Source organism: Ovis canadensis, chromosome 3 (assembly GCF_042477335.2).
Source record: "Ovis canadensis isolate MfBH-ARS-UI-01 breed Bighorn chromosome 3, ARS-UI_OviCan_v2, whole genome shotgun sequence".
In the NCBI taxonomy this organism is placed as follows: domain Eukaryota; kingdom Metazoa; phylum Chordata; class Mammalia; order Artiodactyla; family Bovidae; genus Ovis; species Ovis canadensis.
The window spans coordinates 16,770,168-16,782,985 of NC_091247.1; the positions used below are offsets into that span (position 1 = coordinate 16,770,168).

The 12,818-nt window shown below is 43.1% G+C and overlaps 1 protein-coding gene across 14 annotated transcripts in view; it reads left to right on the forward strand.

The window, feature by feature from the left end:
• Positions 1-12,818, forward strand: part of RNF144A (ring finger protein 144A) — a 132,123-nt gene that overhangs the window by 17,850 nt on the left and 101,455 nt on the right. For 2 of the 14 annotated variants that reach the window (XM_069580153.1, XM_069580155.1), the window contains exon 1: positions 11,309-11,518. The exons of 11 other annotated variants lie outside the window; for them this stretch is intronic. The gene's annotated coding sequence lies outside the window, so the exon portion shown is untranslated. Of the gene's footprint in view, positions 1-11,098; positions 11,519-12,818 lie in introns of those variants that run through there. One more of the 14 variants, XM_069580145.1, reaches the window with a different exon arrangement.

The window sequence follows — 12,818 nt, forward strand, 5'->3', positions numbered from 1 at the left end:
GTCAAAGGGTTTGGCATAGTCAATAAAGCAGAAATAGATGTTTTTCTGGAACTCTCTTGCTTTTTCCATGATCCAGCGGATGTTGGCAATTTGATCTCTGGTTCCTCTGCCTTTTCTAAAACCATCTGGAAGTTCATAGTTCACTTATTGCTGAAGCCTGGCTTGGAGAATTTTGAGCATTACTTTACTAGTGTATGAGATGAGTGCAGTTGTCCGGTTGTTTGAACATTCTTTGGCATTGCCTTTCTTTGGGATTGGAATGAAAACTGACCTTTTCCAGTCCTGTGGCCGCTGCTGAGTTTTCCAAATTTGCTGGCATATTGAGTGCAGCACTTTCACAGCAGCATCTTCCAGGATTTGAAACAGCTCAACTGGAATTCCATCACCTCCACTAGCTTTGTTCATAGTGATGTTTTCTAAGGCCCACTTGACTTCACATTCCAGGATGTCTGGCTCTAGGTGAGTGATCACACCATCATGATTATCTTGGTCGTGAAGATCTTTTTTGTATAGTTCTTCTGTGTATTCTTGCCACCTCTTCTTAATATCTTCTGCTTCTGTTAGGTCCATGCCATTTCTGTCCTTTATCGAGTCCATCTTTGCATGAAATGTTCCCTTGGTATCTCTAATTTTCTTGAAGAGATCTCTAGTCTTTCCCATTCTGTTGTTTTCCTCTATTTCTTTGCATTGATTGCTGAGGAAGGCTTTCTTATCTCTCCTTGCTATTCTTTGGAACTCTGCATTCAGATGCTTGTATGTTTCCTTTTATTCTTTGCTTTTCACTTCTCTTCTTTTCACAGCTATTTGTAAGGCCTCCTCAGACAGCAATTTTGCTTTTTTGCATTTCTTTTCCATGGGGGTGGTCTTGATCCCTGTCTCCTGTACAATGTCGCAAACCTCCATGAAAAGTCAAAATGATTGGATTCTGAAAGAGGAACTCCCCAGGTCAGTAGGGGCCCAATATGCTACTGGAGATCAATGGAGAAATAACTCCAGAAAGAATGAAGGGATGGAGCCAAAGCAAAAACAATACCCAGCTGTGGATGTGACTGGTGATAGAAACAAGGTCTGATGCTGTAAAGAGCAATATTGCATAGGAACCTGGAATGTCAGGTCCATGAATCAAGCCAAATTGGAAGTGGTCAAACAGGCGATGGCAAGAGTGAACGTCGACTTTCTAGGAATCAATGAACTAAAATGGACTGGAATGGGTGAATTTAACTCAGATGACCATTATGTCTACTACTGCAGGCAGGAATCCCTTAGAAGAAATGGAGTAGCCATCATGGTCAACAAGAGTCTGAAATACAGTACTTGGATGCAATCTCAAAAACGACAGAATGATCTCTGTCCCTTTCCAAGGCAAACCATTCAATATCAAGGTAATCCAAGTCTATGCCCCAACCAGTAATGCTGAGGAAGCTGAAATTGAACGGTTCTATGAATACCTACAAGACCTTTTAGAACTAACACCCAAAAAAGATGTCCTTTTCATTAAAGGGGACTGGAATGCAAAAGTAGAAAGTCAAGAAACACCTGGAGTAACAGGCAAAATTGGCCTTGGAATACGGAATGAAGGAGGGCAAAAACTAATAGAGTTTTGCCAAGAAAATGCAGTGGTCATAGCAAACACCCTCTTCCAACAACACAAGAGAAGACTCTACACATGGACATCACCAGATGGTCAACACTGAAATCAGATTGATTATATTCTTTGAAGCCAAAGATGGAGAAGCCCTATACAGTCAACAAAAACAAGACCAGGAGCTGACTGTGGCTCAGATCATGAACTCCTTATTGCCAAATTCAGACTTAAATTGAAGAAAGTAGGGAAAACCACTAGACCATTCAGGTATGACCTAAATCAAATCCCTTATGATTATACAATGGAAGTGAGAAATAGATTTAAGGGACTAGATCTGATGGATAGAGTGCCTGATGAACTATGGACGGAGGTTCTTTCTGTTTGGCACAGCCTAAATGAAATAGTGCCATATTTCTTCCTTTATAAAAGTTTTCTCTTTTGATTGTTGTTTTGCTTTAATTTTTTGGTGAAAATGCCCCCAAAGTACTGCATTGCTAATAGATACAGTAGAGACTATAGCTGTGGACTGAGGTTAGTCATTCATGCATTTTTATGTCCAAAGTTCACAGCCCTTGTGTTTCATGTATCCATCTTAACCAATACCATTTTAGCCTAACTAAATATTTATCAAATTCATTGATCTTTCAGAGAATCAGCTCTTGATTCTGTTGCTTTTCTGTTTATGATTTCATTGATTTTTGCTCTAGTTTTTACAGTGTCTTGTCCTCTGCTTGTTTTCGGCCTAAGTTACCCTCTTTCATTTTCTAAACAGAAGTTTTGGTTATTGATTTCAGATCTTTCTTATTTTGGAATGTATGCAGTGTATTTGCTCCAGTTTGCTCATCTTGATAAGTTGTGTTTTCATTTTCATTCAGTTCAAAATACTTTTCAGTTTCTCTTGAGACTTCTTTGACCAGCGTGTTGTTTAGAAGTGTGCTGCTTATCTCCAGATCATTGGGAATTTTCCAGTTTCATCCCATCGTAATGTAAAGCATACTTGGTATGATTTTTGCTGCTTTTGTTAATTTGATAAACTGTTTTATAGCCTTGAATGTTCCATGTGATCTAGAAGAATGTGTATTTTGCTGCTATTGGATGGACTATTCTGTGTGTGAAATAGATCAAGTTGATTGCTTAGTGCTGTTCAGGTCAGCCATGTACTTAACCTGTATTTCTTCTTGTTGAATCTTGTCCATTACTGCTGCTGCTGCTGCTGCTGCTGCTGCTGCTGCGTTGCTTCAGTTGTGTCCGACTCTGTGCGACCCTGTGGACTGCAGCTTACGAGGCTCCTCCGTCCATGGGATTTTCCATGGCAAGAGTATTGGAGTGGGGTGCCATTGCCTTCTCCATGTCCATTACTTTAAGGAGTGGAAATTCTCTAACTATAATAGTGGTTGTGTGCTTAGTCACTCAGTTGTGTCCCACTCTTTGCAACCCCATGGGCTATAGCCCACCAGACTCTTCTGTCCATGGAATTCTCCAGGGAAGAATACTAGAGTGGTTGCCATGCCCTCCTGCAGGGGATCTTTCCAAACCAGGATTGAACCTAGGTCTTCCATATTGCAGGCAGATTACCATCTCAGCCACCGTTTCTCCTTGCAGGTCTGTTAATTTTTGCTTCTATATGTTGACACTATGCTGCTCATGCATATGTATTTAGTTCTCTTATGTCTTCTTGGAGAATTGACTCCTGTATCTCACACAGTGTCCCTTTCCCCTGATGGTTTTCCTTGGTCTGAAGTCGGCTTTGTTTGAAATTAACATAGTTGCTCCAGCTTTCTTTTCTTTAGCATTGACATACGGGTCTTTCTCCATTCCTTTATTTTTAACCTGAGTCTTTTTATTTAAAATTGGTTTCTTTAAACAAATCATTGAATCTTACTTTTTTATCCACCCTGGAAATCTCTGACTTTTAACTGGTGTAGTTTGACTTTTCACATTTAAAGTGACTACTGATATAGTTGGATTAGTATCCATCATATTTGAAATTGTTTTCTATTCATGACATCTGTTCTTTGATTTTTTTTTTCTCCCCCATTTTTCTGACTTCTCTGGTTTTGAGTATTTTGTATTATTCTATTTTATCTCCTCTATTAGCATATCAGTTAAACTTCTTTTTAATATCTCTGTGGTTGCCATAGAGTTTGGGCTATATATATATATATATATATATGGAGAAGGCAATGGCACCCCACTTCAGTACTCTTGCCTGGAAAATCCCATGGATGGAGGAACCTGATAGGCTGCAGTCCATGGGGTTTGCTAAGAGTCGGACACGACTGAGTGACTTCACTTTCACTCTTCACTTTCATGCATTGGAGAAAGTGAAGTTGCTCAGTCATGTCTGACTCTTTGCGACCCTGTGGACTGTAGCCTACCAGCCTCCTCCATCCATGGGATTTTCTAAGCAAGAGTACTGGAGTGGGTTGCCATTTCCTTCTCCAGGGGATCTTTCCCACCCAGGGATTGAACCTGGGTCTCTCGCATTGTAGGCAGACGCTTTACCATCTGAGCCACCAAGGAAGCTGGCAACCCACTCCAGTGTTCTTGCCTGGAGAATCCCAGGGACGGGGGAGCCTGATGAGCTGTCATCTATGGGGTTGCACAGAGTCGGACACGACTGAAGTGACTTAACAGCAGCATATATATATATAAAATACTAAACTAACTCCACTTTCAGATAAAACTGTTCCACTTGATGTGTACGTAGTAAAGATTCTTAGAGTATTTCTGATTCTTCTCTACCTGCCTTTATGATTTTATTGACATTGTTTCATTTATCCATATTCTGAAGTTGCTATTTCTGCTTTAAATAATTTCTTTTAGATCAGTTAAGAAAAGGGAAAATGGATATTTTCATTCATTCCTTCTCTGACTCTTTTCCTGTGTTTATGCTGATCTGAGTTTCTGATGTATCATTTTCTTTCTCTCTGAAGAACTTTACACTTTTTGTGAGGCAGGACACCTGGTGATAGATTCCTTCAATTTTGGCTTGTCTAAAGAAATACTGGGTTGGCCAAAAAAGTTCGTTCAGGAAACTGAACGAACTTTTTTGGCCAACCCAATATTTATTTTTCCTTCACTTTTGAGGGATATTTTTCTTGGAAGTAGAATTTTAGTGTGGTGATGTTTTTCTTTCAACATTTTAAATATTTCAGTCCACTTTTTGCATGTGGAGAGACTTCTCTTTTTCAGAAGTCAGATCTGATTTCTTATTCCTGCTCCTCTACAGGTAAAGTGTTTTTTTCTCCTTCATTTCAGCTTTCTTTCATGATTTTAATTCAGTCTTTGATTTCTGCAATTGAATATGATGTGCTAAGGAGTGCATATTTTGCTATTTATCCTGTTTGATGTGCCTTGAGCTTACTGAACCTGTGGTTTGGTGTCTGTAATTGATTATGGAAAATTCTCAGCCATTCTTACTTCAAATATTTTCCTCCTCTGTTTTCTTTTTTCTTTCTCTGACATTCTAATTATGCATAGGCCATACTTTCTGAAATTTTCCTACCATTCTTGGATGTTCTGGTTTTTTTTTTAATTATTATTATTTTTTCTGTTTGCATTTTACTTTGGCAACTTTCTATTGACCTCTCTTCACACTTACTGACTGTTGTCTTGGCTGTGCTTATTCTGTTGATGAGCCTGACTTAGACATTTTTCATTCTTTACAATGTTTTTGTTTTCTAGCATTTCCTTTGGTTCTTTAAAAAAAAATGCATCTTTCTGCTTATATAACTGTGGATGGAAAATATCGCCTGCCAGTAAATGAAGAATGTTATGGCCATCAAGCCAGCAGAAGCTGACCCCAACTGCACACCCTGAGGGAATTTTGGATGGAGAAAGTAGGACCCTGGCCCCAGATAGCCAGGTGCTCATCAAAAGAGTGATTTCAACGAGCCCAGGCTCTTGCATTTCATCTTCTGCTAAATTAATCAACATGTGATGTTTGTTTGTTTGTTTGTTTTAATTAACTGTAATCTGGCTTAAAACTCAACATTTAGAAAACTAAGATCAGGGCATCTGGTCCCATCACTTCATGGCAAATAGATGGGGAAACAGTGGAAACAGTGGCAGACTTTATTTTTGGGGGGCTCCAAAATTCACTGCAGATGGTGATTGCAGCCATGAAATTAAAAGACACTTTCCCCTTGGAAGGAAAGTTATGACCAGCCTAGAGGGCATATTAAAAAGCAGAGACATTACTTTGTCCACAAAGGTCCTTCTAGTCAGGCTATGGTTTTTCCGGTAGTCATGTATGGATATGAGAGTTGAACTATAAAGAAAGCTGAGAGCCAAAGAATTGATGCTTTTGAACTGTGGTGTTGGAGAAGACTCTTGAGAGTCCCTTGGATTGCAAGGAGATCCAACCAGTCCATCCTAAAGGAGATCAGTCCTGAATGTTCATTGGAAGGACTGATGTTGAAGCTGAAGCTCCAATATTTTGGCCACCTGATGCGAAGAGCTGACTCATTTGAAAAGACCCTGATGTTGGGAAAGATTGAAGGCAGGAGGAAAAAGGGACGACAGAGGAGGAGATGGTTAGATAGCATCACCAAGTCAATGGACATGAGTTTGGGTGAACTCTGGGAGTTGGTGATGGACAGGGAGGCCTGGTGTGCTGCGGTTCATGGTGTCACAGAGTCAGACACGACTAAGCGACTGAACTGAACTGAATCTGTTACTGAGCTGAACTGACCTTTTTTTTTTTTTTTTTTGCTAAACTTCTGTACTTCTGTATATTCTGGCTCCTCCCTCACCTCTTCGGAGCAGTCCCTCACAGCTATCTGAGAAGCTGTCTTCTGGGCTTAAGTCCTCAGAAAATCTGCCAAATCAAATGTAATTCTCAACTTCTGGGCTGTGCATTTTTGTCCCTTGACATATCCCATTGGCTCTTATATTTTGTCTGCGTTCCCACAAAGAGCCCTTAATGTATTAACCATAGCTATTTTAATCCCGTGTGATAATTCCAATATCTGTGTCATGTCTGAGTTTGGGCTTGCTCTGTCTCTTCAGATTGCAGTTTCTCTTGTCGGCGGTATGCTCTGTGGGTTTTTTGTTGATAGCGGAGAATGATGTGTTTGTTAGTAGGAACTGAGGTAAAAGGCCTGGAGGGTGAGGTTTTTGTGTTAACGTCATAGGAGCTGAGCTGTGTTTAATGTGTGTGGTAGCTGTAGGTGCCAGAGGCCTCAGAGTCTCTCGTGACCTTTTTTGTCTTCCCTGATGCCTTTGGGGTTTCCTGAGAACTCTTCGTTAGAGTGTCTGTTTTCCGCGGCTCTCTGAGCTGTGATTCACTGTCACCAGACACACACACACACACACACACACACACACACACACACACACACACACACGGGCGCCTTATTAGCAGGGCTGTTAGCTGAGGGGCAGGGGAACATTGTGTATGCTGAACATTAAACCTCAGTCTTTTAAAAAACTGTTCTCTAATTTATTTGGCTACATCAGGGATCTTCGCTGGTTGCTGCACTGTGGGGTGCAGACTCTAGTTGTAATGTGAGCCCAATAGTTGAGGTTGGCGGGCTTAGCTGGGGTTTCCCAGGTGGCTCGGTGGTGAAGGATCTACCCGCCAGCGCAGGAGACACAGGAGACATGGGTTTGATCCCTGGGTCAGGAGGATCCCTTGGAGGAGGAAATGGCAACCCACTCGAGTATTCTTGCCTGGAAAATTCCATGGACAGTGGAGCCTGGTGGGCTGCAGTCCATGGGGGTTGCAAAGAGTCGGACATGACTGAGCGTACACACACTGTTCTCACTAGGTGGGCCTAGTTGGTCCCTAGCATGTGGGATTTTAGTTCCCCAACCAGGGTTTGAACCCGTGTCTTGTGCATTGCAAGGTGGATTCTTAACTAGCCCACCAGAGAGCACCAGGTAAAGTCCCATACCTGACTTCGCAGGCAGGGTACTTGGTCTGAGTTCTTCACAAGAGTCCCTTGGGTATCCTGCTCCTCCTTGGGTGAGCCGGACTGGAGTGGGATCATTCCGGCTCCTCAGGTTCACTGAGGCCTGAAGACTGGGCCTTTGTTATGTAGACAGTCCTGGGCGTATCTCAGTGGGTTTTTCTTCCCCTCTCCTAGCCAGAGCCCGGAATGAATTTTCTCGGCTCCTCGCTGTGACAGCCTGGTGGACTTCCTGGAGGTCAGACCCACCAAAGTGTGGGGCCCCCTAAGATGGTGGTCCCTGGGAGTTTCCTTTCTCACTCAGGCTAGCGCATCCTCAACCCAGCGGTTTATGAAAATGAACACGTGGGCGATCCTGTCTGTCCTGACCCTGGCGGCGTCTCCTTCCCGTGAGCAGATCTTGGCTCTGACTTGCTGATCTCTCCAGATTTCAGGGGGGAAATTTGCCCCCTTTGCCCTGTACTCTCAGTTTTCTGATGAGTCCACAAAATAGCAGATTGTGGGTTTGTTCAGACCTTTATGCAGGAATGGGAGTGACAGCTTGTTCTGTGTCAGCGATGAGACCTCAGATCTCCACCCTCACAGTTTTCTGCCCACGGGTGCTGTTCTGCCTCACTCTCGTTCATTCAATAACAAACCTCCTGAGAGTGTCAGCCGTGCTAATGTAGAGGACACCAGTGGAGACCAGGGCACTCAACTGCGGCATGAGCCTGGGGAATTTTGTTGGTCTGGGCCTTGACTTTATAACCTGTGTGCTTAGTCACTCAGTCGTGTCCGACTCTTCAAGACCCTCTGGACTGTAGCCTGCCAGGCTCCTCTGTCCTGGGAATTCTCCAGGCAAAAATACTGGAGTGGGTTGCCATGCCTGCCTCCAGGGGATCTTCCCCATCGAACCCAGGTCTCCCACATTGCACGCAGATTCTTTACTGTCTGAGCCACCAGGGAAGCCCATAAGTAAAGGAAATTTCTGTTCCCTTCCAGCTGTAAATCTAACCATCTCTTTCTTCTGAATTATTCATGGCATTTTGCAGGATATTTTGCATAGGGTGGGTGTTCAAACTTTTCTTCATTAGCCTCATAACTTTTTGCCCTTTGAAGCAGGATATAATTATCTGGGTAATCTTTTCTTGTCTAATTTCATTATTCTGTCATTTATGGGACATGCTATCATGGATTTACAGACATTAGGCATTTATATATTTTTGAAAAATATAATGAATGACTTGAATAGAATTTTTCCAGGAAATATTTTATTTAAATTTTGGCTTTTGAATTGAAGTGCACAAGAACCCAGACACAAGAGGTCACATATTGTATATTCCATTTGTGTAAAGTGTCTGGAATAGTAAAACTGTAGGGACAGCTAATTTCTGGTTACCAGGGACTGGGTGGAGTGAGAGAGGAGATTAACTGCTTTAATTGGTTCTGTTTTGGGGTGATGAGGATGTCTTGCAACTTGACTGAGGTTCTGCTTGTGCAGCATTGTGTGAGTCGTGTTTAGTCCCGTCTGACTCTTAGCAACCTCATGGACTGTAGCCCAGGCTCCTCTGTCTGTGGAATTCTCCAGGGCGGAATACTGGAGTGGGTAGCCATGCCCTCCTCCAGGGGATCTTCCTGACCCAGGGACTGAACCCAAGTCTCTTGCATTGCAGGCAGATTCTTTACCATCTGAGCCACCCCACTGTGATGCGTGGAACACACTGAATTGTTAACTTTAAAATGGTTGAATTTATGTTATGTGAATTTCACCTTAGTAAAAGTTACACAGAGTACATTAGCCATTCAACAGTCGGACAGTGCAAAACCTTTTAGCATGCAAAGCGATTCTTCCTTTTGCCCCAGGCCCTTAGTCTTCTGAGCCAGCACTTCGGCAGCAGCCCCGCGATCTCCCTCTTTACATGGTAGATGCTGCATGCAGCTTTTCTTCCACTTAAATCGGAGCTTTTCCCTATTTGCACGTGAAAAATCTACCTTTCTCCTTTTCAGAGCTACATAGGCAAAGGAATTATTTTCTAAGTTCTTAAAAGGTACACGTCTCATGTCACAATCTAAATAAACTGTTCTTTGCTGTTGTAATGCCTCTACTATAACAAGCCGCTTAATTTGTGCCTAATTCGGTATCAGATTGGGGAAAGCAATCTGTTCTTTGTGCGCAGGTTTAAGCCTAAGGATTAGCTTCATTTGTATGAGTCATTTCTTAGAATCAGGAAAGATGATGGTATCAGCCCAGTGCCTTTTATCGCAACAAGAGAATTGAAAAGAAAGCTCATTTAATTAATTGATAGTTAATGAGCCCATGAATCTGTTCCATAGCTATAATTTGACAAATATCTCCATTGCTGAAGAATGAGTTTTATTTTCCCAAGATGATCAATGTGAAGTAAGAAGTGCAGGACAGCTCTAGAGGGCTGACTGTGGGGCCCTCTGTCTCTCAGTGTGCAAGACTATTAGTATACAATGTCCGGAGACAGAGCTCGCTTTATAGACGCGGGACAAGACCTCTATTCATATCACAGTCAAACACATCACACATAGGAAAGCCTCCGCTTGCTGGGACTGCAGAAGCTGAGCTTCGTGTAGCCTCACGGATTTTTGAATTAGGAACTTGCAAGCCCAGCAGCAGCCCAAAGACGATTCTTGATTTGGAAATTGAAACACTGGGAAAAGGTAAAGGGATTGTTTTTGAATCTCTTGTGTATACTTGGGTATGTGGAACTGTAGGTAAGTGGGAGGCTTTCTCTCCGTGAGCTGGGTTCTGCACTGATGTCTAGTTGAGTCTTAAAGCCCATTCATTAGGGAGACAGAGAGACAGGAAGAAGGAAGACCTCCCACTAACTAATCCCTGTGCCCAATTCGGGTAGCCTGTTGCTCTCTAAGGATTTGCTTCAGGGAGCCTGGAATGCAAAGCAATGGGCCTTTTTGTGGGATTTTAATTCAGAGCTTGCAAAATAAGATCCTTGGAGAGGCCAAAGAATGTATAGCATTCATGTGTAGCATCTCATGGTTAATAGACTACATAAAAAATAAAAAAAATCTGTGGTTCTAAAAACTTGAGTTACAAATGCAGAAAGAAAAAAAAATTAGGAATAAAATGAAGGGTAAAATTCCCTATAGTATAAAAGTGATTATTAACAGGTTTTTTTCTACGTTCTAGAAAAATTTTGTGTGTGTGTAACTTAAACTATGTCTGTGAATGGGATTATTATATATGTTGTTTTGTATTATGCGTTTCTCCTTGTTCTTATTGTTGTTAGCCACGCGTTCCGGGAAACAAACTCACTCAGAAGGACAATGCGGATAGTGGAGTGCAGTTTATCACACCAGCGGGCCCAAGGCAGAGTCTCCTCTTAGCCAAGGACCCTGACCAGTTTTTGTGAAAACCTTATATACCCTAAGTATACATGCCCAAACCCACCTCCCCAAATTCCCTGAAACTAGTCTGAACAAAGGAAAAGCAAGATACAATCAAAGTTACCCTGTGATTCATATGCCTTAAGCCTAGGTAGGTTAACAGTGGACAGTTATCAATAGGCCTGTGGTCATACCCCAATAAGCATAATAAAATGTGTGATTCTATTCGGTTACACAGATAATTAGGGTATTCTTTTAGGCGGCAGAGGGTCTAGGTGTGAGCCCTGGGGCTCTTCCTTCCGGGGGCCTGGTTTTCCAGTGGGTTTTTCGTTTCCATAGATACTGGGCATATAGCTCAAAGTCCACTGTCCGGCCCAAGATGGAGTCCTGCTTTCAAGACGGAGCCTGTTCTGTCTGTTTCCCCCTTCATTATGTCTCTGACATCTCTTCATGCCAGGATCTTCAGGTCCAGCTCCTTGTTCTCTTGTGTGGAGGACATCATCTTATTCAGCCTGTTCCTGTTGATGGATTTTGCAGTTTTTGTCTCACAAGGAGTGCCGCGAGGCCTTCTGTTGCCTGTGCATTCCCGGAGTGGTGCCTGATCATTCTGACCCTGATGTCCAGCACCCTCTCTGATCACTGTCGTCCTTCGTTGCCTTAAGCCTAGGTAGGTAAGTGGACACTTATCAATAGGCCTGTGGTCATACCCCAATAAGCATAATAAAATGTGTGATTCTATTCGGTTACACAGATAATTAGGGTATTCTTTTAGGCGGCAGAGAGTCTAGGTGTGAGCCCTGGGGCTCTTCCTAGTCCTAGCTAGTCCTAGTCCTGCTGCTCCTGGGCTGCAGAGATGCCCCGTCCTCCCGGGATCCTCAGCCCCAGTCCTTTTCCAGTGTTCCCCGCCACCCTTATGTTGTCAGTCCTCTTCTTTCTAAAGCGTGGCCCTTTCTCCTGCTTTCGTAGTCACCTGGTAAAACCCAGCTTCGGCTAAGTCCAGTTTCCTGCTGCTGTGCGTTTGCCCTTGAGGTGCGGTGTGGGGCTGGGCAGGTGCTCCGTCTGGCCCCGGCTGCTCTGGTTCTGACCACAGTGCTCCTTTAGCAGGGTGCCCAGTTCTGCAGTATGTATCTGAGTACATATTTGTGTATGTGTGTGTGTGTATGTATGTATCTACACACATACATAGATACATATATATTGCTGTTTAGTCGCTAGGTACTGTCTGACTCTTTGTGACCCCATGGACTGTAGCTTGCTAGGCTCCTCTCTCTCTGGGATTTCCCAGGCAAGAATACTGGACTGGGTTGCTATTCTCCAGGGCATCTTCCTGACTGAGGGATCAGCCCCACCCGCACGTCCTGCACTGGCAGGTGGATTCTTTGCCACTGAGCCACCTGGAAAGCCCATATATAAATATTGAACACATATATGTGTGATGTGTTTGTGTGTGTGTGTGTGTGTGTGTGTGTGTACAAAGTTCTGCAGGTTTTGAGTGGATATCCCTACCACCAGTTTTTTTCTTATATTTTAGTGATTCCAGCTGTCTTTTGTTTGTTGAGTTAATTTAACAGGGAGTAATCTTATAATAATTCACTGAGTGAGGGAAAGTCGCTCAGTCGTGTCTGACTCTTTGCAACCCTGTGGTCTGTCCATGGAATTCTCTAGGCAAGAATACATTCCCTTCTCCAGGAGATCTTCCTGACCCAGCGGCTGAACTGGGATCTCTTGCATTGCAGGCAGATTCTTTACAGTCTGAGTCACCAGGGAAGTCTGTATAACTCAGTACTAGGACTCATTTATATATTGATGTACACACAGTTGGGACTTCCCACGTGGTTCAGTGCGTAAAGAATCTGCCTGTGATGCGGGAGATGTGGGTTCGATTCCCTGAGTCAGGAAGATCCCCTGGAGGAGGGCATGGCAACCCACTCTAGTATTCTTGCCTGGAGAATCCCATGCACAGAGAA